Source organism: Triticum urartu, chromosome 6 (genome assembly GCF_003073215.2).
Source record: "Triticum urartu cultivar G1812 chromosome 6, Tu2.1, whole genome shotgun sequence".
NCBI classification, from domain to species: domain Eukaryota; kingdom Viridiplantae; phylum Streptophyta; class Magnoliopsida; order Poales; family Poaceae; genus Triticum; species Triticum urartu.
This window is the reverse complement of record NC_053027.1, coordinates 468,603,026-468,629,976: the sequence shown is the minus strand read 5'-3', so window position 1 is coordinate 468,629,976 and position 26,951 is coordinate 468,603,026. Positions and strand designations below refer to the sequence as shown.

General features: G+C 48.0%; 1 pseudogene; it reads right to left on the bottom strand.

Moving 5' to 3' along the window:
• Positions 1 to 22,598: 22,598 nt before the first annotated feature.
• LOC125516853 overlaps positions 22,599 to 26,951 on the bottom strand; it is a 66,722-nt pseudogene continuing 62,369 nt past the window's right edge.

Below are 26,951 nucleotides of genomic sequence, written 5' to 3'. Positions count from 1 at the left end.
AAACTGTCTTGCACCCATTGTATGTGAACGTAGAGCTTATCACACCCGATCATCACGTGGTGTCTCGGCATGATGAACTGTCTCAACAATGCATACTCAGGGAGAACACTTATACCTTGAAATTTTAGTGAGGGATCATCTTATAATGCTACCGCCGTACTAAGCAAAATAAGATGCATAAAAGATAAACATCACATGCAATCAAAATATGTGACATGATATGGCCATCATCATCTTGTGCCTTTGATCTCCATCTCCAAAGCACCGTCATGATCTCCATCGTCACCGGCTTGACACCTTGATCTCCATCATAGCGTCGTTGTCGTCTTGCCAACTTTTAATTCTACCACTATCGCCAACGCATAGAGATAAAGTAAAGCAATTACATGGCAATTGCATTTCATACAATAAAGTGACAACCATAAGGCTCCTGCCAGTTGCCGATAACTTCTACAAAACATGATCATCTCATACAACCACGTATATCACATCATGTCTTGACCATATCACATCACAACATGCCTTGCAAAAACAAGTTAGACATCCTCTACTTTGTTGTTGCAAGTTTTACATGGCTGCTACGGGATTCTAGTAAGAACCGTTCTTACCTATGCATCAAAACCACAATGGTGTTTCATCAAGTTTGCTATTTTAACCTTCAACAAGGACCGGTTGTAGTCAAATTCGATTCAACTGAAGTTGGAGAAACAGACACCCGCCAGCCACCTTTATGCAAAACTAGTTGCATGTATGTTGGTGGAACTGGTCTCATGAACGTGGTCATGTAAGGTTGGTCCGGGCCGCTCCGCCGAATCAAAATAAGACGTTGGTGGTAAGCAGTATGACTATCACCGCCCACAACTCTTTGTGTTCTACTCGTGCATATCATGTACGCATAGATCTGGCTCGGATGCCAATGTTGGGGAACGTAGCATGCAATTTTGGGGTATCTTTAGGACATTTGGAGAACTTTTATTTTTAGGGTATTTTTATTGCAAGGATAATTTAGAAAACAGACAGAAAATACTTTTTTTGCTTTATTTAAACTAAATAACAGAAAGTAAAAGGAGGGTACAGAGAGTTGTGCTTTCTAACTTCATCCATCTCATGCTCATCAAAAGGAATCGACTAACAAGGTTGATCAAGTCTTGTTAACCAACTCTTTTCAAATAACATGAAAGCGGAGAATTTTCGAATAACACTAGGTTACCTCAACGGGGATATGCACATCCCCAACAATAAGAATATCATATTTCTTCTTGACAATAGGTAGAGGAAATTCAAAACCTCCAATAGTAATTGTTGAAGTTTTTCCAATAGAATTAATAATGTGGACCTGAGGTTGTTTCCTCGGAAAGTGTATCGTATGCTCATTACCGTTAACATGAAAAGTGCCATTGCCTTTGTTAACAGCCCCTGCAGTATTCAAAAAGGGTCTTCCAAGAATAATGGACATACTATCATCCTTGGGAATATCAATAATAACAAAGTCCGTTAAAATAGTAACGTTTGCAACCACAACAGGCACATCCTCACAAATACCGACAGGTATAGCAGTTGATTTATCAGCCATTTGCAAAGATATTTCAGTAGGTGTCAACTTATTCAAATCAAGTCTACGATATAAAGAGAGAAGCATAACACTAACACTGGCTCCAAGATCACACAAAGCAGTTTTAACATAGTTTCTTTTAATGTAGCATGGTATAATTGGTACTCCTAGATCTCCAAGTTTCTTTGGTATTCCACCTTTAAAAGTATAATTAGAAAACATGGTGGAAATTTCAGCTTCCGGTATCGTTCTTTTATTTGTAACAATATCTTTCATGTACTTAGCATAAGGATTCATTTTAAGCATATTAGTCAAACGCATACGCAAAAAGATAGGTCTAATCATTTCAGCAAAGTGCTCAAAATCCTCATCATCTTTTTTCTTGGATGGTTTAGGAGGAAAAGGCGTCGGTTTCTGAACCCATGGTTCCCTTTCTTTACCATGCTTCCTAGCAACAAAGTCTCTCTTATCATAATGTTGATTCTTTGATTGTGAGTTATCAAGATCAACAGCAGGTTCAATCTCTACATCATTGTTATTACTAGGTTGAGCATCAACATGAACATCATCATTAATATTATCACTAGGTTCATGTTCATTACCAGATTGTGTTTCAGCATCAGAAATAGAAATATCATTGGGATTCTCAGGTGTGTCAACAACAGGTTCACTAGAAGCATGCAAAGTCCTATCATTTTTCTTTTTCTTCTTCTTAGAAGAACTAGGTGCATCAATATTAGTTCTCTGAGAACCTTGCTCAATTCTCTTAGGGTGGCCCTTAGGATACAAAGGTTCCTGAGTCATTTTACCCCCTCTAGTCACAAATCTAATAGCATTATCATTTTTCTTATTATTTAATTCATTGAGCAAATCATTCCAAGCTTTAAGTACTTGTTCTACTTGAGTGGTAACCATAGAAGCATGTTTACTAATAATTTTAAGTTCACCTTTAACTCTGGACATATAATCACTCACGTGTTCAATCATATAAGCATTGTGTTTCAATTGTCTACCAACATAAGCATTGAAGTTTTCTTGTTTAACAATAAAATTATCAAACTCATCTAAGCATTGGCTAGCAGACTTATTGTTGGTGTCAAAACCGGCGGATCTCGGGTAGGGGGTCCCGAACTGTGCATCTAGGATCGATGGTAACAGGAGACAGGGGACACAATGTTTCACCCAGGTTCGGGCCCTCTCTATCGAGGTAATACCCTACGTCCTGCTTGATTGATCTTGATGAATATGAGTATTACAAGAGTTGATCTACCACCAAATCGTAATGGCTAAACCCTAAGAGTCTAACCTGGCTATGATTATGAGGATTCGGCCTATCTACGGACCTAGACCTCCAGTTTATATAGACACGAGAGGGATCTAGGGTTACACAAGGTCAGTTACAGAGAAAGGAATATTCATAGTTGGTCGCCAAGCTTGCCTTCCACGCCAAGGAGAGTCCTATCCGGACACGAGGGGAGTCTTCGGTCTTCGTATCCTTATAGCCCATCAGTCCGGCCCATATCCAATAGATCGGACACCCGAGGACCCCCTAGTCCACTCCCTCAGTAGCCCCTGAACTAGGCTTCAATGACAATGTTTCTGGCATGCAGATTGTCTTCAGCATTGCAAGGCGGGTTCTACTTTCCGAATACTCCAGGATAGTCTTCGGATGAAACGAAGGTGTCCAGATCTGCAACACAAGTACCACACACAACCGCAAGGAATATAGTATTTTACGAGTCCCATCTGCCGACAACTTTTTGCAAGATGACATCACATCTGTTCGGTCACTATATCGAGCCGTTTTTGTCTGCTATTCCGCGCTTCGAGATGCGGTTTCCATTGGCACGTCTTGTCAAAGCAGAGATCGTGTCCCCTTATTGCGGGATGTTCATCAATGCGGGCGTGGGTTACCCAACCGTGTTGTTTACACAACCCTTGGGAATAGGCGAGTTTTAGGGCGAGTGGGAAGGCGTTTGATATTCACTGCCTTTATAAGGGGATAAGGATTCCCCTTCTTCTCCCACGCCTTCTCTCTTCCTCTGCCGTTCCACTCTTGAGCTCTAGCGCCCAAGTTCTCATCTTCTTCCCACTCAAGCTAGAACTCAACCATGTCCGAATTCGGAGGTCGAGTCAAGTGGATGGTCTCCTCCGTCAAGGAGAAGGACATTACTGAGCTTCGGGCGGCCGGGTACTTGGCGAAGGAAATCGCCCACCGTCTTCCAGCCCAGGGGCAAGTCATCCCCACGCCAAAGCCCAACGAGAGGGTGGTATTCATCCCTCATTTCCTTCGCGGGCTAGGGTTTCCACTCCACCCTTTCGTCCGCGGGCTGATGTACTATTATGGGATAGACTTCCATGATCTATCCCCGAACTCTTTCCTCAACATCTCGGCGTTCATCGTTGTGTGTGAGGCCTTCCTCCGCATCCAACCCCACTTCGGGCTGTGGCTCAAGGTCTTCAACGTGAAACCGAAGGTGGTGGATGGCCAGCACGCAGAGTGCGGGGGCGCCATGGTGAGCAAGCTGACCAATGTCTCCTGACCGAAAGGCATTTTCATGGAGACTGTCAAGGAATGACAGAAACAATGGTTCTACATTACAGAACCCCGCGGCACAAACTGGGCCGTAGCTGTCGAATTCAACTCCGGCGCTCCAATGCGGCTCACCTCCTGGGTCGAGAAGAGTCCGAACTGGTGTTCGCCAGATGAGCTGATAGCGCTGCAGACGCGCGTTCAAAGCATGGTGGACAAGGATGTCAAACTTGTCGATATAATCCAGGTGATGCTAGTTCGCCGGATTCTCCCGTGCCAAAGCCGAAGCCTCCCGCTATGGGAGTTCAATCCGAAGAAGCACCATACCCTGAAGAGGCTCTTTGGGACCACTCACGAAGACGTCTGGAAGTTTCTATTCAAGGGCAACGGGACACCGCCAGCCACAGATTCGGACCGCGGGCACGACATTAACCACCTCGCCAACGAGGTATGTCATTTTTAATGCATCCCCTACTTGCTTGTTTCAAGGATGATATCTAAGCTTTCATTATCATTGCTTCTTCAGGACTGGATGGAGAGGGCGAAGCAGATCCGGTGTCCGGCTTCGCTGCCCGAGGAACCAGTCATCCCGCGTTTAGCGAAGATGCTGGTGCCGGCGCCCTATAAGGCGCTGGAGAAGAAGGCCAAGGTGAAGGCCAAGGGGGTCCGGAGTGGCCCCCGCCGCAAGGTCACTTCGGATGTAATGTCCGAAGACAAGACCCGTTCCTCCGCCGTCGAAGACGACGAGGAGGAGGAGGAGGAGGAGAGCGACTCTCCCCCTGATGGCGGGAGGAAGAAGAGGGCAGCCTCCACAGATCTGGAGGCGGAGGCGCCCAAGAGGGGGAAAGGCCCCCTTGTGGATAACTCCGCATGGGATGTCGACAGCAGCCCGGAGCGAAACCCCCGGACTAAGCCCCTGGCAGCATCATGAGTACTAAGAATCCACGCTCGTTTATTTATCCGGCCTCTTCACTCTATGGTATTAATATGGTTAATAGTGTTATTGCAGTCCGGCCCATGACAACCCCCAGCGATCCTCGTCAAGAGGCTCGTTGGATTAGAAGGCAATGGCCAGCGAGACACCGTCAACCGCTCACTCTCCCAAGGCCAAGGGAGACGAGGAGGTACTGTCCCAAAGGACCTTCCCGGGCCGGGGAGAGGTTTAGTAGGCTGTCGTGGTGGTGTCTGGGGGCAAGACCTCGGCTTCCGAACACATGGGGGAGCAAATCCCCATGTCGACTGGGGGCCTTGATCAGTTCGGCCCACAGCCGAATACGATTCCGGAGACCCAAGCGGCTCCGGAATCTGGCGAGCAACCTCCTTCAAAAGAAGGGGGTGTGCCTGTCCCACCGGTGACCTCTGTCTAACCAGAGGCATTGGATAATCTACTAGAAGCGCTACGAGGCGCTTCCATTGTGGAAGAACACCGTATCCTTATGGGTACGGTGATTGAGAAGGTTCAATCCATCAAGAGTGGACTGACCGAAGCCTGCAGCGGCCTGCTGGTAGGTTTTGAGGTAAGCGGCATTTAACCGAGAAAAATCCCAATATAGACAGTAGCCCCTGAGACACTGTCCGGTGTTCGGTAAGAAAAGCCGGACAGAGGATCAATGAAATTTTGCAGGAAACTAATTAAAATGTGTCTGATGTGAATAAGCAGGCATCGCTACTCGCCGTGACCTCTCACACTGCCAAAGTCTCCGGACTAAAGCAGAAACTAGAGCGGGCCGAGGAGGAACTCGGCCAAGCGAGGAAGTAGCTGGAAGATCAGCAAAGTATGCAATGGCTTGCTATATATTCGGAAAGAGTAAATGATGTATACTAACCATAGTGTCAGTATATGTGTAGGGGCGATGACCGAGGTCAAGGCCCTGAAAAAGGCCCTGGCCGAAGCCGAGGGGAAAGCTGTCAAGGAGCAGGCCACTCGCAAGAAGCTGAAGGCCCGGCTGAACGAGGTCCAGCAAGAGCTCCAGGACATGGTGAAGAAGTACGAGACCCTGGAGGGCGATATTTCGGCTCGAGAGGCCGAACTCTCCAAGGCTCGTCAAAGCGTGGAAGCGGCCCGGGTTGAAGCCCAGGGTGCCCTCCAGGAGATCCAAGAGGCCAGGAAGATCAGGGCGGATAAGGAGTTTAGTATGCAAAGTAAGTATATGAAGAAGAAATATTTCTTACTAACCCGGATTCGGAGTTCTCCTGGAGCCTTCGCAGATCTGCTGCGCAGTGTGTCCGACGCCGCGGAGTTCTTCCGAGCCGAAGAAGGGAGCTCCACGGAGAAATTGTTCTGGTCGCAGTATCTTGCGCCAGAGCATCACGTGCCCTTCACCGATCAGCTGAAACAGGTGGTGGAGCTGCATAGGGTGGCCGAACTAGCCATGAAGGATTTGATAATCCGGCTATGGCCAGCCGAAGCTATGCCCGACAGCTATTTAGGACTCGTGAAGCGGCTGGTGAACGCCTGTCCTCGGCTGGATGTCGTCAAGCGATCGACCTGTATTGAAGGTGCGCGCATGGCCTTCGCCTGCTGCAAGATGTGGTGGGCAAAGATAAACGTCGTTGAGCTGACCAAGGGGCCGCCAGAGGGCAAGGAGCATCGCACACCCGAGCGCTATTTTGTAGATGTCCTAGAGGGGTCTCGTATTGTAGCAACGCAGTGTGGGCAAGACTTTATTTTCGAATGAATACATTCATGTTGTCTTTGCCTTGTATGATGAAACAAAGTGGGTTTGTAATATAATGCTTGTTATGTTTTAAATTTTCCTCCTATGCGGCCGTGTTGTATGAAATCTAAGGGTTGGCCAGTCATCGCCTTCTGCCCCACGTAGGTAGTACGGAGGTGTTCGAGATGGAATATAAACAATCTTGATCCAATTATATGGTCCTTGAAGGAGTTGTTTAGCGCAACGAACCAGGCAATCAGACTATGCGGCTTTAACGCCCTCACTTAACCATAGGAGTTTGACAATAAAACATAGGCGCAGCCCCTAGTATCTGAACCAGAGTGCTATAAGCGTCTGATTGGGAAGTACCGATCCTTCGCGTAATGCAGAAGAAATCTCCAACAATTTGCAACCTCCGAACAGCTGACCGTCTCTCGCCGCATCATGACAGTCAGTTTTTGGCTTTCTCTACTGAGGTGCTCCTTTGGATAAACCAAGGCACAGTCACAGTAGTTCTCCCTTTACTACCTTAGCTGATATAGCAGAACGTAAGGTAGCAAGCACAGTAGCTGGGCAACCCAACTATTGACCAAAGACATGATTCGGAGCCAATGCATATAGTGCTAAATTCGGGGTGCCGAACTATACAGTAAAAGTGTTCGGACTTTTGTTGCCATGTTGTGGGGCGCTATGAAGCCCCTGGCAAATTGAAACACACCCGAGTGTACAAGTGTTATCTGATAGAATTACTAGAAAGGGAAAGACAAAAAGAAAGAAAAAGGAAGAACCGGTGGTAAGCTAGAGCCGTGAAAATTTGGGCCGCAAGCTGTTTCTATTATAATTTCATTGGTGCGTTAAAGCGCATTTATACAAGTAGTGCACTAAGCAGAAAGGTTGTTTACTATGCCTTCACCAAGAGAGAGCTGCGTATGGGTCCTGAAGATAAGTAAAGGGATCGTTAGAGAGACCACCTAAGAGTTTCCTAGTACGTCCACGCTTCTTGTTGTCTTGGTGTTTTTATCCTTCGAAAAGAATCGATGGTCAAGCCGCCAGGAAAGGCCTGTAAAAAAGGAAAAACAAAAGAAAAAAGGGGTATAGTGAAAGTATGAGTGTCTGGAGCGGTCGAGCCGTATTGCAGATCACAAGCTGATTATGCCTCCATCCGGGTCCATGGTATTTTTAGTGCTTAATGATGTATACGCGGTACGATGGCCGCCACTTGGTCAGGACGGGGACGAAGGCCAAATTTCTAGTCAAGCTCCTAACGAGCCGAGCTGTCCTTCTGCGGGATGGTTCGGACTCTCTTGGCAGTGTCTGAGGGGCCGGCCGTCGAATTGAGGTTCTGCTTGACAAGGCCGCCATGTACCTCTGCCGCTAGGGCAGCGGTGTGCTCCTCGGTGCGGAGGGAGCATTCCGTGTTTCCATTGACTGTTATGACGGTGCGTGGTCCGGGCATCTTGAGCTTGAGATAAGTGTAGTGTGGCACCGCATTGAATCGAGCAAATGCGGTTCGTCCGAGCAGTGCGTGGGAGCCGCTGCGAAGGGGGACGATATCGAAGATTAACTCCTCACTTCGGAAGTTGTCCGGAGAGCCGAAGACAACCTCTAGTGTGATTGAGCCCGTATAGCGGGCGTCTATGCCTGGTATGACTCCTTTAAAGGTAGTCTTTGTGGGCTTGATTCGTGATGGGTTAATGCCCATTTTGCGCATTGTATCCTGATAGAGCAAGTTGAGGCTATTGCCACCATCCATCAGGACTCGCATCAGGTGGAACCCATCAATTATTGGGTCCAGGACCAGTGCGGCTGAACCGCCATGATGGATACTGGTCGGATGATCCCGGCGATCAAAAGTGATCGGGCATGATGACCATGGATTAAATTTTGGGGCGACTGGCTCTATGGCATAGACGTCCCTGAGTGCGCGCTTGCACTCCCTCTTGGGGATGTGGGTAGCGTATATCATGTTTAGTGTTTTGACCCGAGGAGGGAACTTCTTCTGCCCCCCTGTGTTCGGCGGCCGGGGCTCCTCGTCGTCGTCTTTGCTTTGCGATCCCTTATCCTTGTTTTCGGCATTTAACTTGCCGGCCTGTTTAAAAACCCAACAATCTCTATTGGTATGATTGGGTGGTTTGTCTGGGGTGCCATGAATCTGGCATGGACGATTGAGTATGCGGTCCAGGCTAGATGGGCCTGAATTGTTCTTTTTGAACGGCTTCTTCCGCTGACCAGGCTTAGAGCCACTGAATCCGGCATTGACCGCCGTATCCTCGGTGATGTCGTTGTTATTTCGATGCTTGTACCTATTGCGTCGAGACTTGTCGTTGCTATTTTTAGCTTCAGGGCTGCCGACATCACTTGCATTGTTTTTGCTACGGCATCCGGACAGTTGACTATCTGGTTCTTTTTAGTTAGGAACCTGGTCCAAAATTTCCTGGCGGACTCTCTGGGCTGTTGAACTATATGGCTTAAGTCATCGGCGTTCGGAGGTCGAACGTATGTACCTTGGAAGTTATCAAGGAAGGCTTCTTCCAAGTCCTCCCAGCTGCCGATGGAGTTTTCGGGCAGGCTGTTCAACCAGTGTCGTGCTGGTCCTTTGAGTTTTAGGGGGATGTATTTAATGGCATGAAGGTCATCGCCGTGGGCCATATGAATGTGGAGAATGAAGTCTTCGATCCATACCGCGGTGTCTGTGGTGCCATCATATGATTCTATATTCACGGGTTTGAACCCTTCTGGGAATTCATGTTCCATGACTTTGTCGGTGAAGCAATGAGGGTGTGCGGCACCTCTATATCGGGCCGTATCGTGACGTAGCTCTGATGGCGTCCGTCTACGGCTTTCAGCCCGCGCATGACTAGGTTTGTCATGTCCGAACAGATGGTCGTTGTCGTGTGTCGGGGCACGTCCTCGCGATCTGTAGATCGATCTGGTATGTCCTGCTTTATTGTTCAGGTCCCGTCAAAGGTCATATGTATGACCGTGAGCTGATTTACCTCTGCCTTTGCGATGAGGCGGGACGGCCTGGTGTTCGGCTTGAGTTGCCGCTTTCTCCCGGCCACATGGTGGTCGGTCAGCCGCATTGCGCGATGGTGGTACGTGTTCCGGCGCCTCGTCGTCGAACTGAGATAGTAATTTGCACTTCGGGTAGCTTTTGGCCGGGCGCTTGAGGCCGTATTCTGCTAGGAGCCAGTCCATTTATCATTGAGCAGATCTTGGTCAGCTTAAAGCTGCTACTGCTTCTTTTTCAAGCTCCTTGCAGTGGCTATTAGCTGGCGCTTGAAGCGCTCCTGCTCAAGAGGTTCCTCAGGCATGATGAAATCCTCGGTGCCGAGGCTCGCCTCATCCTCGAAGAGCGAAAGATAATTATTGTCCTTCGAGTCCTTGTGCGTGGCCTGTTTACCAGGGATAACCTTCCTGTCTTCTCGCTCATCCTGTTCGGTAGCTGCGTCAACAGGGTCTTCGTTGTCTTTGGCACCTTCCGGAGTGTTATCTTCTCCTGTGTCGATGTTGCTATCTTTACTGTGGCGTGACTTAGAGCGGCGCCGCTGACGTCGCATTTCGATTGTATCTCAGGAGGTTTGTCCTCAACTGGATCTTCTTTGTCATCGCCGCTATTCTCCTTTGGTGCATCCACCATGTATACATCGTACGAGGAAGTGGCCGTCCAGCGTCTGGTGAATGGTGGGTCCTGGGCCTCTTCTTCTCTAGCATCGTCGTCCATACCGTCGATGTCGTCGGAGCCGTAATCAAGCATGTCAGTTAAGTCTTCGACTGTGGCTATGAAGTGGGTGGCGGGTGGGGAGCAAAATTACATGTCATCAACTTCTAGTTCGAACCGAATATAGTCCGGCTGTGAATCCCCCGCTAAGGATAGATTTTTTAATGAATTCAGCCCATCACCCAAGGGTGAGTGCCTGAAGATGTCCGCGGCGCTAAATTCGGCGATCGATAACCGATCATGCTCGACATGCGCAGACACGCATAGTTCGGAACTTATAACCGGAAACGAGTCCGTAGCTCCGGAGACACAGATGTTGCTCGAGGTTAAGTCCATGTGCGGCTCCAACGCCGTGGAGTCTGCGGCCTCCGTGGCGGGGTTAAGCTTCCTGTCGTGGAGTTGACATGGCAGATGTCCTAGAGCCAGGACTTAGTCGTAGGGCCATCACACTAGGAAGCTTGAAGGGGTTAATCGGGACAAAGGACACGAGCGAGTTTTTATACTAGTTCGGCCCCTTACGATGAAGGTAAAAGCATATGTCTAGTTGGGATTGGTATTGCTGAGGTTTCGATCTCCAAGGGGCTCAACTCGCCGGCTTGGTTATCGATCTGGTTGTTTCTTGCCCTAAGACGCCGCCGGGTCGTCCCCTTATATACACGGGTTTACGCCTGGCGGCCTACAGAGTCCCGGCCGGCTCATAAAACGTGTCCGGCTCGATGACTTCTTTTACATGCCTTTCTCTACAAGCCTTTCTTTACATAAGTCGGTTTACAATGTTGGGCCTTAAGCCGCCTTTGGGCTTATTCCTTTTACAATCCTTAATACCCTATCACCTTGAATATTACTGGGCTTCTTTCCATAACCCGCCATTGGGGTTGACCCGACCCCTCCTGGGCGGGTCATACCTGGTAGCTATATCCCCAACATTAGGCCCCAGGTTGACTTTGAACTTTGTTCCTTGTCAATCTTCAATACTTAGATGAAATCCATCTTCTTCTGTCTGAAAAACTCTGTAACCCGCCGTGACGTCATCTTTTGAAAACACAAAAAACTTTCATGACGTCATCTTCCAATGGACCTTTTATCTTTAATGCTTCCCGAGAATCGAGGCGTCTATATAGCTGGATAACCATTATTTGGTTCTCCCTTGATTTTCGTGCTAGTCTGTTCGCATCTTGTCCTTATAAATAAGCTTGCCCCGGCCTCCCTAATTCTTCTCTCTCTCTCTCTCTCTCTCTCTCTCTCTCTCTCTCTGTCTTCCTGTCGCTGCCTCCCTGCTTCTCGAGCTCCGCCGCCGCCGTAGCACTCACTGTTGCCCTCAACGTCGGCCTCTGCACCACCCTGAGTTCATCCAGAGAGATGCGGCAACTCTTCGCAGTAGATATGCATCTCGTAAGTTCCTTCTTTCTCACGCATCTAGATCTGTATTAGGGTTGTGAGTTCATCAGTGTTCTTCGCTTGTTCATCACGGATCTTCTTGTAGTTCTTCTTCCACAACTTCTTCTGATCCAAAAAAGAAATATAACTCACGCGGTAGTTGTTTTCGCGTCCATTTTTTATATCAGTAGATTCCTTTTTCCTGTATAGATGCTTCATTATAGCTGACGAACTCATCTGTACTGGATTTTTAGGTCTAGAATATTTTCTTTTTGGGACAGCCATTTGATCCAAAATAATAATGATAGCTTGGTGAAACTTGTTTACGCCAAGACTTAGGTGGATTCACTTTCTGAAAGAATCTGTATTCATGTCGGCTTACCGCTCCGGATTTCTTTTCCTTATATGCCATTAGCCCTTAGTTAAGACGCCGTTACTTGTTTTACATCTTCATCCTTTAATTGTTAATCTTGTCGTAAACTGAACCGGCATGTTGTTTTTTCTTTTTCAGTTCCTTGCACATCATGCCATCAAAGACACCCACCATCTGTAACTGGGTCCCCTCAACCATAACTGAGGATCATTTAAAAGAGTTCTTCCTCATTGGGTTTCTGCCCTCAAAAACCGTCATGTCTTATCGTGCTCCTAACCCGGAAGAAGAACGACCCAATCCAAAAGACGGCGAGGTGATTATCTTTACTGACCACATGAACCATGGCTTCTCACCGCCCGGTTCAAAGTTCTTCAGAGAGGTCCTTCACTTTTTCAAACTCCATCCTCAGGACATTGGGCCTAATTCCATATCTAATATTTGTTACTTCCAAGTGCTCTGTGAGGTATATCTTCAGCAAGAGCCGACTATAGAACTGTTTAGAGAATACTGCTATCCGAACCGGCAGAACGAGTGCACCAACGGCCTTAGCTTAGAGCTTGGAGGCATCTCAATTCAGCGCCGGCAGGGTGCTGTCTTCCCTCTCATAGTTTTACCAAGTCACCCAAAGGACTGGAACCAAACTTGGTTTTAATGTCAGGACATCTCACCAGCCAACGAGAAGCCACTACTGGGTTACCGCCCCGATCGTCTTGACTCCAAGTTCGCACTTCCAGATAAACTTACTGTTGCTGAATGCAAGAGGCTGCTTCCATCCATCAGAAGAATCAACGCTTTGTTGGGGAACGGTTTAACCGGAGTTGATCTGACCCGCTGCTGGATCTCATGGCGGGTTATTCCATTAAGCCACCGGTCAAAATTGATGTATGAATATGGTGGAGGCCCGGACGATTCTCTTCGTCATAGCCCGGTTCAATTAACCGAAGAAGACATTGTCTCAATGTCAAACCTTTTGGTGAATGGGAAATATGAAGACTGCAGCATTGTTGGGTTAAATCCCTTCTGTAAACTTAACACTGTACCAAAAGTAAGGATATTCTGATCTTGTTTCCTTTGTATTTTGCCTAGCCGTATCGTTTAGAACTGATCCTTCCTCTTGTCTTTGTAGGCCAATTCTGACTTTTGGAAAGTGAAATATGACCACGAAGCTGCCAAGAAGGCGAAAATCGCCGCCATGAATGCCAAGAAAACGACCCGGAGATCGAAGAAGAAAAAGAAGACCACTGCTGAAGATTTGATGAAACTTGATGACACATCTGACTCGGAGGTAGCCCTTGATTCCCTTGGCCAATTTTTTAACAATCTTATTGACACTGATCCTTACCAGGATGACACTGGGGCCAGTCAGGCTGGGGAAGCTGAGGTAACTATTGTTTCCTCCGACTCAGAGCCCTTACCAAGACACAAAGTTCGACGAGTGATCCGTAAAGTAATGTTTTCTAACCCTTTAGCTCACTTGGATCCCAACTTTCATTTGAAAAAACAGCAACATGAAAGCCGCCGTGAAGCTAGGTTTGAAGATGAACCGGCTATCGTCCTTCAACAAACACCTCAGAAACGTCCAAATGAGGTTTACTTATCTCTATCTTTAACTCTTCTTAATGGATCCTTCTCCTTGTATTTCCGTGAACTCTTTTTTATTCTTTCAGGAGGTGTCTCGTTCCTCTGGCGACTCTTCACAAACCCAATTCCCGGCTTTCAAGACTGCTCCCGGGTAATCATTAATCCTCCTTTCTTTTGGGTTGTTCAAATTTATCTTTATACTGACATTCCTGCAACATTTTTTCTTAGCGGTCAAGCTAAATCAAAAAAGGGAAGGCAGCAAAACCAGCGGAAGGCCCACCAGTGCTGGCATCTGACCCGGCTAGGCCGCCTTCTCCATTAACTGACGCTCCAGAAGACCCGCTTGTTGAGGATATAACCTCTGAGGGTAAACTGCCCAGGAGGGGCCGGTTCACCTTTAGCTAACCTGAAGCCCAAGGAAACCCAGAAGATGGCGCTTTACGGATGAATCTTAGAGGCCCAGAGCCCGCAGGCGATTTAGGGCCCATGATAGTAAACCGCCATGATTGTATAAACTTGCATTGTAAGATAAGAAATAAGAGACCGAGGCGGACACTTGTATGAGACAGCCTCGGGACTCTGTAGACCGGCCGGGGTCCTCCTGAGTATATAAAGGGGTAACCCGGCGGCGGTTCAGGGATAGAGAACAACAACTCGAAGCCAGACAAAGCGGATTCACTCCCTGGCCTTCGAAACCCCAGCAATACCAATCACAACTAGACGTAGGCTTTTACCTTCATCGAAGGGGCCAAACTAGTATAAAACTCTTGTGTCCCCTTGTCCGGTTTAACCCCTTCAAGCTAACCCGTAGCGATGACTCCACGACTAAGTCCTTTCATGAGGACATATGCCGTGACAATTCCACGACAGTTGGCGCCCACCGTGGGGCTATCGCACGATGGTTTCGAGTTCTTGAAGGGCAGCTTCGATGGACTTAAGGGATACGCTGTGGGCCGGATGACGAAGAGTCGCCGCGGCAAGCTCTACATCGACAACGCAAGATGGGGTCCCGAGGCTGATTCAATCGAATACGGGTACCGGGTCCCCTTTGGTGGGATCCACATCTTCATCGGCAAGATCGGCGAACCGGCCCCCGAGCCGGACACCTGCACCAACATCATCGAGAGGGCTCGGCGTGCAAGTTCTTCACCGGTTCAGCCTGAGGCAAGGCATGTTTTCGTAGGTGTCGTCCATGGTTCGGGGTACGAGGAGGAACCGGTCTCCGATGGAGAAACCGTAGTCCGCAGCGGTGACGAGTCTTCCGGAGAAACCGAATCGCTCTACCAGTTGCACGATGACCGGATTGAGGGAGGATCCGAGGGCAACAGTATTCCGGATTCCCCCGGTCTGCCAAACCGGGATGCCATCTTCATGGCCGACACACGACCGGCGCCTCATTCATCTACCGCCGCAGCAGTGCTCCCCGGTTCAACGACAGCCACGCCAGCAGGGGCAGGAATCTCGGCGCCGCCTCCGGCCCAAGTCTTGTCTGATTTGTTCGATGCTCTAGCGGCACTGATGTCCGCGGAGGTAGACGCAGCAGCCAGGGATCAGCACGATGTGGAGATTCTAAAGGTGAAAGATCAGATAGCCCAGGCTAAAGCGGACCTGGCAACAGAGAACGCCAGGATGGCCACAGAGCGGGCCGAGTTGGAGGCACAGGCTTATCGGATTAGACTGGATCAGAATGCCTCAGAAGAGGTCATGAGAAGAAGGTACCGATCATGTCTCCCGTCGGTTTATGAGCCGCAGAATCTTTTCAACACCCCAGGTGCAGGAGCTGGTAACCAACCCGCGCCAAACCGGGCGGGGGCACCGGAAGCAGGAGCGCCGGTTCAACCACGCGTAACAGACCTGCCTTGCCAGAACAACGTTGTACCATCAACGCCGCCCGGGCATTATTCCAACCCATTGGATAATATTGTGGCCGCCGCTTCACGCCTGGCGGCCCTCCCAACCGACGGCGAATCACCAGTTGCAGTGGAAGCGCGTCGGGCCAGGGATCTCCTTCAGACAGCACTGAATCAACAACAAGCGTATTCACACAGCCGTGAGAGGATTCATTCCACTCCCCGTCCAAGCCGGAGTTATAGCAGACACGTGGAAGACGAACCGGCCGTATCCAGTAGTGCACGCCACCAAAATTCACCGCAGGGGAACAACCCGGCCCGGGGAGGTGCTAATGCACAAGACGTTGTGGACCACGGCCACGCACGACGAGAGGCCGAGTTGACAGCTCGACACGAAGCATGACAACATACTCCGGTTCACCCCACTGCCTCCGTGGAGCCAGGGGTAATGTTCAGTTCCCTGGGGGTACCATGTTTAACTCCCGCATTGCGTAATGTGCGATTGCCCAAGGATTTCAAGGGACATCGTAAGGTACCAAATTACACCGCCGATTTGCAGCCAGAGGCGTGGGTAGAGAGCGATGAGATGGCAATGGAGATGTTAGATGTGGATGAGGCGGTATGTGCTAAATATTTCACCATGATGTTGGAAGGAACAGCTTGCACTTGGTTGAAGAGCTTGCCGACCAACTCTATCAGTTCATGGGCCGAATTAAAGCGCCGGTTTATCCAGAACTTCAAGGATATGTGCAAGCAGCCGATGTCAATTGTGAATCTGGCCGCTTGTGTCCAAGAGGAAGGGGAATCCACGACCCATTGGGTTAAAAGGGTCTCGGCGATTTTACATTCATCAGATCGTATCAATGCAGACACCGCAGTGTTAACGTTAGAGGGCAATTGCCGCTTTAAGCCATTGAAACAGAAGTTTGGAAGGCTCAAATGTCACTGCAACGACATGTCAACACTCATGGCCGCTTTGGTTAAGTACGCCGATTCAGATAACACCAAGGATCCGGATTCAGAGGAGGACAAACTGGAGAAGGGAAAGAAGAACGGCGGTGCAAAAGGGCAGCACCACAACCAAGGAGGCCATGGGAATAACGGTAAGCGTAAAGCGGATAATTCAGATTTAGTGGCTAACACAAATATGCAACGTCGCAAAGGTAAACCGCCCCAGTGCGGTGGAGGAATGAATCTGGAGCGTTTGTTAAACCAACCCTGCCCGAAGCATGGAACCAAGGAGGTCCCTTCCACACATCTTTGGAAGGATTGTCACATAATGAGGGAGTTCAAAAATTCTGATCTATACCGGTACGATCAGGATCCACCGGGCGGTTCAGGCCCAGGTTTCCACGGGGGCGGCGGTTCAAGCTCTGGATTTCAGAACAACCAGGGCCATCAGAACAACCATGGTAATAACCAGCAGAATAACCAAGGGAATCAGCCACAGTCAGGTTACCAGAGTCACCCCAAGTAGTTGAACAGCGGACAGTACCATGTGTCACTACCAGCCTGTGCAAGCGGGATCAGAAACTTCACAAGAGGGCGGTCAATACTGTTGAACCGGCCGTACCACATTATCTACGATGGTCGGAGCAGCCTATTGTGTGGAGCAGAGAGGATCACCCACCCCGGGTTGAAAATCCGGGCCAACTAGCCTTGGTGGTAGCACCTCAGGTAGGGGGCTATAAGTTTACCAAGGTTCTGATGGATGGAGGGAGCAGTATCAACATCCTGTACTATGAGACTTTCCGTCGCATGGGGTTGACAGATAAGAATCTTAAACCGTCAAACACTATTTTTCATGGTGTAGTACCAGGTAAATCGGCATACCCTGTAGGGAAGATTGCTTTGGAAGTCGTGTTTGGAGATGAGCTTGATTCCAGGTCTGAGACTTTGACCTTTGAGGTGGTGAAAATCCAGAGTCCATATCACGCGCTATTTGGATGGCCGGCTTACGCAAAATTCATGGCAAGACCCTGTTATGTCTATCTACAGCTCAAAATGCCGGGTTATAAGGGGACGATCACAGTACATGGGAGTCGAAAGATTGCCTTGGATTGTGAGGAAGGTGAAGCGGCCTATGCTGAATCGGTTTGTGCCACAGAGGAGCTGAAATTCTATAAGGACAATGTTGATCCGGCGGACATGACCCCTCTGAAGAAACCTACGACGGAGCATGACCCAGCCCTGACGTTCAAACCGGCTAATGAGACTAAACTCGTTGACTTCGTCCCTGGTGATTCATCCAAGCAGTTTAGTATCAGTACAAATCTGGATCCGAAATAGGAAAGCGCGCTCATCGAGTTCATCCGTGAGAACCGGGACATCTTTGCATGGAAACCTTCTGACATGCCAGGTGTACCGAGGGAACTCGCTGAGCACACTCTAAATATTGATCCTAAGTTTAAACCGGTCAAGCAGTACCTTCGCCGCTTTAAAGAAGAAAGACGCAAGGCCATCGGCGAAGAGGTAGCCCGGCTACTGGCAGCTGGGTTTATTGTCGAAGTGTTTCATCCCGAATGGTTGGCTAATCCGGTGCTTGTTCTTAAGAAAAATGGCACTTGGCGTATGTGTGTGGACTACACTAATTTGAATAAAGCTTGCCCAACAGATCCTTTCCCTCTCCCGCGTATTGATCAGATCATTGATGCAACGGCGGGTTGTGAGCGCCTGAGTTTTCTGGATGCTTATTCAGGTTATCATCAGATTAAGATGGCAGTTAAGGACCAGGAGAAGACAGCCTTCATCACTCCCTTTGGAGCCTTCTGCTATGTTTCTATGCCTTTTGGGCTCAAGAGTGCCCAAGCAACCTACCAGCGTTGTGTGCAAAATTGTCTTCACAAACAGATCGGGCGTAATGTTCATGCCTATCTGGATGATATTGTGGTGAAATTCAGGAAGCAGGAAACCCTGATAAATGATCTCAAGGAGACATTCGACAATCTTCGGGTTTACAAGATGATGCTCAACCCGGACAAATGCGTTTTTGGTGTTCCGGCAGGCAAACTCTTGGGTTTTCTTGTGTCTAACAGGGGTATTGAGGCAAATCCGGAAAAGATCAAAGCAATCAGATCCTTGGCTAAACGGACGTGTATCAATGATGTTCAGCGTCTGGCGGGCCGGATTGCAGCCCTCAGCCGATTTATCAGCCGTTTGGGAGAGAAGGCGATTCCCCTGTATCAGATGTTGAAGAAAACAGATAAATTCGTCTGGAGTGATGCCGCCAATACGGCATTCGAGGAATTGAAGCGGCAGCTAGCTGAACCACCAGTCCTCGCTGCTCCAGTTGATAATGAACCTCTATTGTTGTACGTGGCTGCCAATGCCCGAGCGGTCAGCGTGGCGATTCTGGTTGAGCGTAAGGAGGCCGGAAAAGAGTATCCGGTTCAACGACCAGTTTATTATATCAGTGAAGTACTGATCGAATCAAAGCAAAGATATCCGCATTGGCAGAAACTAGTGTATGGAGTTTTTATGGCAAGTAGGAAACTCAAGCAATATTTTCAAGGCCATCCTATCACAGTGGTTAATTCTGCACCCTTGGGCGATATAATCCAGAATAGAGAGGCAACTGGCCGGGTTGCGAAGTGGGCGATCGAGCTTGGTCCCCATGGTTTGAAGTATACGCCTCGAACAGCCATCAAATCTCAGGCGCTGGTGGATTTCATCAATGATTGGACCGAGTTACAGGCACCAGAGGACAAACCGGATAATACATACTGGACCATTCACTTTGATGGATCCAGGCAGCTGGAAGGCTCGGGGGCTGGGGTTGTCCTCACTTCCCCTCAAGGAGATAAGATTTGTTATGTTCTCCGCTTAATGTTTCCTTGTACTAACAATGCAGCAGAGTATGAGGCCTTGCTCCACGGCCTTCGTGTAGCTAAGGAAATGAACTTAAGCCGGGTTCGATGCTTTGGAGATTCTGATCTGGTGGCTCAGCAAGTTTCTGGTACTTGGGATTCTAAGGACCCACTCATGGCGGCTTATAGGCGCGAGGTGGATATTGTAGCAGTTCACTTTAAGGGTTATCAGGTGGAGCACATCGACCAGCGCAAGAATGAAGCAGCAGATGCTCTAAGCCGACTGGGATCTCAGCATAAGCCGGTACCACCCAATACCTTTCTAGATATTTTGCATAACCCATCTGTAAAGTTGCCTACAGAGGAGGATTTAGCTGTTCCTGATCCGGAGGCCCAATTGGTCGCCGTTTTACATGCCACTCCGGATTGGACGGTTCCATATTTGGCGTATCTAAACTGGGGCAAATTGCCAGAAGACGAACTTTTCACCAGACAGATAGTCCGGGGGTCCATGTCTATGGTTGTTCACAATGGCGAGTTGCACCATTCTAGCATTTCAGGCGTATTCCAACGTTGTGTTTCTCCTGAAGAAGGACAATTCTACGGGAAATCCATGAAGGGGATTGCGGACACCATGCTGGCTCAAAGTCCTTGGTTGCTAAAGCTTTCTGACACGGGTTCTACTGGTTGACAACTCATTCTGATGCAGAAGACTTGGTAAAGCGATGTGACGCTTGCCAGAAATTTTCACGTCGAGCTCATGTTCATGCTCAGGAGTTATGCATGATCCCCATCACTTGGCCGTTTGCTACTTGGGGGCTTGATATGGTTGGACCCTTTAAGCGTTCTCAGGACAAGAAGACCCACCTGTTGGTGGCGGTTGACAAGTTCACCAAATGGGTTGAAGCGGAGCCCGTCAGTAAATGTGATGCAGCCACGGCGGTTCAATTTCTCAAAAAAATTATTTTCCGTTTCGTCTTTCCACATAGCATCATCACAAATAATGGTACGAACCTTTCTAAAGGTGAGATGGAGGAGTTCTGCCAACGAGAGCACATCCGGCTTGATGTAGCGTCTGTGGCTCACCCCCAGTCTAATGGTCAAGCTGAGAAGGCGAATCAGGAAATTTTGAAGGGTATCAAGCCTCGGCTCATGGTCCCTTTGAAGCGGACGCCAGGTTGTTGGGTGGAAGAATTACCATCTGTGTTATGGAGCATAAATACCACCCCAAACCGATCTACGGGATATACACCCTTTTTCCTGGTCTATGGGGATGAGGCTGTCCTCCCAAGTGATATTCGTCACGACTCGCCCCGGGTCGCGAATTATGTTGAAGCGGACAATGAGCAAGCACGCCAAGAGGCGCTGGACCTGTTAGATGAGAAACGAGACATGGCTCTGGCTCGGTCGGCAGTTTATCAACAAGACCTGCGGTGTTATCACAGCCGCCGGGTTAAGACAAGAACCTTTCAAGAAGGCGATTTGGTACTTCGGCTCATTCAAGACCAGACTGATATGCACAAGTTATCCCCACCTTGGGAAGGGCCCTTTGTGGTCAGCAAAAATCTGCACAACGGATCATACTACCTCATTGACGTTCGAGAAGACTCGCGTAGCTCTGAGGAGGAGACCCGGCGGCCATGGAACATAGCTCTCCTACGGCCTTATTACACTTGAAGCCACAGGCTTTTCGTATGTACATATTTCAACAATGTATATATATTATGATCAATATAATAAACCGGCATCCTTGCTATCAAGCAGGATCTCCGTCATTTTTTCTTCAAATATCTGTTAACTTGGTGGCTTCAGCTAATAATGCAAAGTACTACCTGTTAGCGCGGCTACCACGCCACCATCTAGCCGGGGAGCTTCACACCCACGGGGCCAAAGAGAGTTTGTTGCATACCACAACTCAAACATAGGCACCTGGCGAGCACAGCTCAAAAATATATCACATGGGAGCTTCTGCTTGCAAAGCGGAGTCCTGTCCATTAATCCGGCTATCACGCCACAACAAAGCTTGGGAGATTCACACCCAAGGGGCCAAAGAGAGTCTTGTTGCTACGCACAACTCAAACATAGGCACCCATTGAGCACGGCTCACAAAGTTACTTGGGGGCTCTTTGTGTCAAATACCAAAGAGTTTGAAAGGACCCTTGTAGCCGGGTATCGACCCATGGCTTGGAAGCCTGGTGTATTCACCTAAAACCCCGGGTTAACCTGCCTTCATCAAGTAAGCCACTCCTATCCAGGTAATCCTGGCACGACCCGTCGAACGTTTGACAGTTACTCTCATTGAGACCCTGAACTTGTCAAAGTTAAAACGATGATTGGTTAGTTGGAGGGCCATCTTAAAAGGCTTTGTCAAAATGGTTTAACTCAGTGGCCTGGCAGCCCATGAAAAGCCTCAATTTGGGCCTGGCAGCCCTTGAAAAGCCTCGACCATGGTTTTTGTTTGCTTTTTTGCCAAGTTTTTGTTTTTCGTAAGGTCTATGTTAAACTGGAGTTTTTTAACCCGGTATGGCTTACGGATCTTCTGTTAAGGCATACAATTAAAGGTAACCCGACATCCTTCAAAACCGGTCTCGCTTTGACACTTTGTCTCCAGCCATCGACCGGTGTTCGTCACAACCCGGCTCTATATCATATATATACTAACATGGCACGGTGGAGGTTGGGTTTTCACCCTTCTTCAAATCACAATTGGTAAACCGATAGTAATGTTTTGTATCACAGGTATGATTTATTATTGCTGCAACCATAGTTGCTTACCAAGTTGTGTTGGGTATTTTGACCCGTCCGGTGGTAAACCGCCTGGACAGATTTTCCTTATGCAGACACAGGGATTGCATAATATTTTAAAAATACATAAGCCAGTACTGAAATTCACATGACAAATCAAAGCAAGGTGTATCCCAGTGCACGATGGCAACGGATCAAAGTATTTTTACTAGCCTATTACAAGGCGCTTGAAGGCCCAAAATATGGTGTTTCCAGAAGAACAAGGTTTATCGAGCATCACTATGATTGCCGGATCAAGTTTCATTACCATGTTGATGCGAAGTTGATGGGTCATCTGGTGTCGGCTCAGCCTCCTCCTCCCCACCTAGTGGCTGGAAGTTTGTAGTGGTCCAATCAATCCGGGTTAAGGCCTGAAAGATAGCTTCTTCACTGATAAGTTCTGACGGATCAATGTCAGGGGCATAAGTGTGCTTACGGATTCCTGGAATAAGATTTTGCGCCTCCGGGATGACAGGTTAACCCGTTTGTTGTTGGCATCATAATAAGACCGGTGAACAGTCAAGTTAGCATCTTCTGCCAGCTGACTCGCCAGAGGACGCATTTTCCTTGTCACTCTTTTAAGGGCTGCATCATCAAAATCTGCCCCGTTTTCTTGTGTGCTTGGAGAGCCTTTGGCAAGGTCAACCGGATCCAAATCAGCTATCCATGCTTTGGCTCGGGTAAGTGCCAACAAAGCGCCGGCCCTGGCAGCAGATCGCTTCACCTCTTCTAGCTGTGCTGGTACCATGGATAGCCTTGTCAGAGTATCCTTGATCAGTGTTGGGGCCGGATTGTCATAGGATGCTGCGCAGATAACCCGTTGAGCACCGGTGTATAGTTGTTCCTGGAGAGTATATGCTGCTTTCAGCTTCATCCGTACATCTGAGCCCAGATGAGTAATGCGGCTACCTGCAACGGTTTAAGAATTTTATATTTCAACCGGCACCTTACAAGATGGATATTTCAGATACCTTGCTAGGAGTACTTACCAAATACTGCAGAAGTCATGGCGTTCACTTGACGCTTTAACCCAAAAAGCTCTTCTGCCACCGGTTTAAGAGCAGATTCGGCATCTTCAGCCCGTTTTAGCAATGTACCCTTCTCAGTGTCCCAGTTGGCACGTTCCGTCTTGAATTCTTCCTTCAGTCGTTCTATGGAAGTTAAAGCAGCTCGAAGTTCATCTTTGGCTTTATAAGATTCTTCTTGATGAGATTTGATACTCTCTTGAAGATCAGCAATCTGCGTCCGTTGATGGTTTATGTCAGCCTGCCAAAATCAAGAGGAGCATTTCAATATTTTATCAAAAGTCCCAAGCATACAACTGGTTCTACACTTGGCACCTGGGGGCTAATGCGGGTTGTTTCTTTCTTACTGCTTATTCAAAGTCCCGAGGATTCATACAAGTTTCAATCCTGGCACTTGGGGGCTAATGCGGATTAATTCTTTCTTACTGCTTATTCAAAGTCCCAAGGATTCATACAAGTTTCAATCCTGGCACTTGGGGGCTAATGTGTGTTTGTTCAAAAAACTTAAAAGTCAACAATGTGCAGTTTGAAAATTCAAAGTCCCGTTTTGTTTTTACAAGCTAAACCGACCCTTGGGGGCTACATGATACAAGGCAGTGAAAATACAAAGATAAGGAGGAAAATGTTTACCTCATAACGTTCCTTCATCAGATTTACCAAGTCAGCCTCATTGTCTCGCCTTGTATAAAGCCGGTTCAAGAATCCGGAATGAAGATCCTGGGCAGAAAGATTAGCATATTTTGACATATCAGTTTCAGTCTTCTTCTTGCCCATTGAAATAAACTCATCCTTGGCGGTATGTTTTGCCAAGATAACTGGATCACCCGGAGCGGTATAAGCAGTGCCAGTAATAATAACGTCATCGTCTTTGGCTGGGCTTGGCGGATTAGCACTTGACTTCAGTGGATCAGCAACCAGACTTGCAGGTATAGCATGTGGACTTGAGGTATCCTCATGTATGGCCGGATCAGCTTCCAGCGGATCAGCATTGACGGTTGGCTCTGGCGGGACAAAATCATCCATGAGATTATCAAGATTTTGATCAGGATTTTCAGGAGCTTTCTTCGGTTCAACTTCACTGGTAGGGGCACTGGCAGGGTTGTCAGAATCGCGATTTTGTTATACGATTCTACGACTTTACGATCCAAACTAACCCCTCTGATTCTATGACTTTAGTTCATAGAATCTACGTTTCTACGATCCTGATAGTGAAGATCCTACGATTTGCGATCCTACCACCGGAGCTCCGATCCGATTCAAAATCGCGATTCTGACAACCTTGGGAACTGGTCTTGGCCTTCTTACTCAAACGAGCTTTAGCACTAATATTAAAACAAGGATTAGCATGGTTAACCGAGTTATGAAAGAGAAGGGAAGACTGCACGCTTACCCAGGGACGGTTTTCAGTGGAGGCAGCTGAGTGGTTGATGAACCGCCAGATGAATTAGAAGATGCCTGATAAATTGAATCAGATGAATTGAGAGGGCATCGGAAGAAACCTTTCAAGAGATAACGTTTTTCAGGAGAACAAGCAACCTCTGGACGACGTTTCCGGCTTGGGGTATGAGGTAAACCGGAAGAAGTGACCTGTTGACCACTGTGCCGGGTTGTGCGACGCCCTTCGGTTTGCTGTGTCTTCAAAGAAAGTTTTTGATCCAAATGAGCAACAGGGTGAGAGCATTTCACTTTCCGAACTGCACGGCGAAATCGTTGAATCGGCACAAGTTCTGGGTCAGAAAGACTAATTACCTCAACATGATCTGCATGGCTGGCTTCCGCATCATCCTGGGAGTAATCATTATCAGTAAAATATATGGATAGAAGTCAAGGGAGTCAAACTTTACCTCTTTAGCCGAGTCATCAACATCTTCTGGCGGTTCTGAAGACTCAGCAGTTTTCTTTTTAGTAGCTCTCTTGATGACCTTGGTCTTACCATGAGGAGCCTTAGCTACTTTGTCTTGAGTTTTCCTTTTCCAAAAGGAGCTACTGGCCTATGGGATTGCACAAAAGGATTATTATAGCAGTGTCAAAGCAGAGAAGGATCAGGAAAGGTACAAGGTTAAAATCTTTACCACTGGCGGTTTGTTGGAGGCGTAAAAAGGACGCAGACCAATTTGAGTACATGCGGCGAGCGGTTCATCAAGTATTTTCTTCACACTTTCACTGACTTCATCGTCAGTCAGTTCTATTTCATTAAACCGTTGTGGATCATTGGTGTTGCCGGTATATTCAAACATCAATCCGGGCCGGCGGCTTAAAGGGAGAATGCACCATGAAATCCAGCAACGGACGAGATCAACACCAGTTAAACCGTTGGCAAGGAGAGCCTGGAGTTTGGCGAGTTGAGATGCATAAGCTTGTCGGTCTTTGGCAGGTAATCTCTGAGGTAAAGGGTGATTATTGCTGAGCAGGTGCGGACGGTAGCCCGGTAAAGGATTCTCTTCAGCAGGGGCAGTATTCTGACAGTAGAACCAGGTGTGGTTCCAGTCTTTTGGATGGCTGTGAAGTTTGGCGTGAGGAAATTCAACCTCTTTCCTCTTTTGAATCGACACACCGGCAAGTTCAGTATTAGGTCCATCAGAAAATTCCGTCCGGCGGTTTAAATGAAAGAGATCTAGAAAGAGGTCGACAGTTGGTTCTTCTTGCAGATAAACCTCGCAGAATACTTGGAAATTGGATATGTTGGACACAGAATTTGGTCCAATATCTTGAGGATGAAGTTGGAGCCTGGCAAGAACATCCCGGAAATTTTTTGATCCGGGAGGACTGAAACCTCGAGCTAAATGTTGCATGAATACAATCACTTCTCGATCTTCAGGTTCAGGGGGGCACTCAGGGCCAAGAACTCGCCAATGGAGGACATTTTTTGAAGCTAAAGCGCTGGTGGTGACATATTCATTGATTTGCGTTTCTGTGATCCGAGACGGAACCCAGTTGCAAGCAGCAAATTGCTTCGTCATCTTACAAAGTCTGTAAAAGGAAAATGGATGGTTTACGATTGGCGGTTCGTATGTGTTTGACAAATGTTAAACCGGCAATTCAAGGTATACGTATGAAGTGAACCGGGCATGGCTGTTCAAAGTCTAGATGGCGGTTTAAGAGAGGGCTAATGACATACGACGGATTATCAACACTAAAGGATAAACCGCCTTTTGGAGGCAGAACCCCGAACTGAAAATTTGTTAAGTGTTGCGGAAACAAGTTTCACAAGATGGTGATATAATGTTGGATCTACCGTTGTTCAAGAGACAAATTTTTCTGAGCTGTACAATGGTGTTAAACAGAACAGAGAAGATTCAGATAAGGATTTATACAAAAACAATAAGATGCTGTAGTACGGCAGATTAAAGCTACAGATCCGGCCGCAAGAGGAAATTATCAGGTTTATCTAGATTCAGTATGATGCTAAAGGAGAAGCAGAGGAAGGGCCGATGAACACTGACGAACACCGAAGAATCTTCGAAACCCTAATACAGATTCAACACATAACGGGAAGGAGTATGTACCAGGGACACGCAGCGGCGGAGTATCTTCAGAGATCTGGTACGAACAGGGTGATGCAGCGGCCTGGTTGGTGCGGACTGGAAGATCAACGACGGCAGCGGCGGAGATACTCGAGGTCTTCGGGTCGCGAGGAGGAAGACGATGCGTTTTGGAAAGGGGGGAAATGGAAGGCGCCCCGGTTTTATTTA